Below are 2500 nucleotides of genomic sequence, written 5' to 3' on the forward strand. Positions count from 1 at the left end.
AAGCACAGCCCTTGGAAACGCCCCAAGAAACAACAGAAATCCCAACAACAAGAGAAGCTCACAGCTGACAAGAACCCTTCATCCTTCAACAGAGACCAGCCCAGCCACCAGACCGCCATCACAACACAAGAGCTATGCAGCGGCTGTTCAACGACCTCAAAACCCTGCTGCTGCTGAACTCAACCAGATAAGACATCTGCTGAACACTATCTGCTCCAGACTGATGACATAACCTGCATAACCCACACATGTTTTACATATATGTACTTATACACACACAGACATTTACTGACAAACCTACTCATGAAATCATTTAAAATCAGTTGTTGGAATATACAGGGTCTGCGCTCTTCCACATTTGGTAACAAGTCTGCAGACCAAGACTTACTCAGTAGTGTAACAGATATGGACATTTGTATCTTTCATGAAACGTGGTGTCGCAGTAAGGAAACTTTACACTGTCCAACAGGATACAAAGAAATTGTCGTTCCTTCATTAAAAAATTCTAAAATAAAACATGGCCGTGACTCAGGTGGAATACTTATTTGGCACAAAGAAAATTTGAAGCACTTAATAAAAATCATTAAAACTGAAAATTCATCTATTTGGCTTGAAGTGAAATCAGTTATGTCACAGAATAATCTTTACCTCTGTGCACTCTATATTCCACCTCACGACTCTCCCTATTTCAAAGAAGAAAGCTTTCTAAATTTACAGACTGACATCTTGCACTTTCAGTCAAGAGGAAATATTCTCATATGTGGAGACTTAAATGCCAGGACTGGAAGAGAAATTGATTATATAGACGTAGATAATAATCACATATCCAATGACACCACGTTTCATTCTTCATTAATAATCACACCAAGAAACAGCTATGATAGTTTAGTCAACCCCAATGGAAAGCAAATGTTAAAACTTTGTAAAAGTTTAGGGCTACACATCATTAATGGCAGAACCAGAGGAGATAGTTTTGGTAGATTCACTTATTGCTCCAGATTAGGAGCCAGTGTGGTCGATTACTCCATAACAGATATCGATCCAAACTTTATTCATGCTTTCACAGTCAGACCTCAACTCCCGATTTCGGATCACTGCCAAACTGTGCTATACCTGAAATCACCATCTGAAAATGCTGAACCTTCTGCAGCTAAATCTGAAAAACTGATTTCTTTGAAACCCAAACTCAGATGGACCCAATCTAGCTCTGAACAATTCAAAGAAAACATGAACTGTCCTACTATATTAAAAATGCTGGATGACTTCATATCAACTAATTTCACCTCAGACGTTAATGGAATAAACTTAGCAACAGCAAATATAAATCACATATTCAAAACATTAGCAACTCTATCTAACATTAAACAACAACGCAAACATAAAAGAAATCAACAGGAAAAAACAAAGGATGTTTGGTTTGATATTGAATGTACTAAGGCCAGAAAAGAACTAAGAAGACTCTCTAACAACAAACACAAAGATCCGTCCAATCAGACATTACGGCTCAGTTATTCTGACTGTCTCAAAAATTACAAAAAACTATTGTGGAACAAAAGAGAAAATTATTTTAAAACCAAAATTGATGAAATTGATAAATCAATAGACCAAAACAATTTCTGGAATCTATATAAAAAACTTGAAAAGCCCAAATTAGAGATCTCACTTCAAAATGGCACTATTTGGAAATCTTATTTTGAAAATCTTTATAAAAAAATTGAACCAGATGATCTCAACCTGCCTCAGAGTAAAATAAAAGAACAACTAGAAGACATGAAGAAAACAATTCAAAAATATCAAAACCCACTGGATACATTCATAACAATATCTGAAATAATGGAACATATAAAAAATCTTAAACTAAAGAAAGCATGTGGGCAAGATAATATTAGCAATGAAATGCTTAAACTCAGCAGTCCCAACATGATTAAAGCTCTAGCCAAATTATTCAATCTGGTTTTGTGGTCTGGTGACTTCCCTGAGATCTGGTCTGAAGGACTGATCACACCTATATATAAAAAAGGAGATAAATTTGATCCCAGTAATTACCGGGGCATTTGTGTAGGCAGTAATCTAGCAAAGCTTTTTTGCAATATAATAAACGGCCGCATAGTAACATTCCTTACAAAACACAACATCCTAAATAAATCACAAATTGGCTTTTTACCAAAACACCGAACGTCTGACCACATCTATTCTCTCCACACTCTTGTTGACAAAAATCTAAAAGGCAAACAAAGAAAAATATTTACATGTTTTGTTGATTTTAAAAAAGCTTTCGACTCTATCTGGCATGATGGATTACTATACAAATTATTACAAATTGGCATTGGTGGAAAAACATTCAAAGTTATACAATCAATATATAAAAACAGTAAAAGTGCGGTTAAAATTGGCAATCTCAGAAGTGAGTTCTTCCAGCAGGGTCGTGGAGTGAGGCAGGGATGCAGTCTGAGCCCAACCCTGTTTAACATCTACATCAACGAGCTGGCAGAAGCTCTAG

Source organism: Garra rufa, chromosome 18 (genome assembly GCF_049309525.1).
Source record: "Garra rufa chromosome 18, GarRuf1.0, whole genome shotgun sequence".
Taxonomy (NCBI): domain Eukaryota; kingdom Metazoa; phylum Chordata; class Actinopteri; order Cypriniformes; family Cyprinidae; genus Garra; species Garra rufa.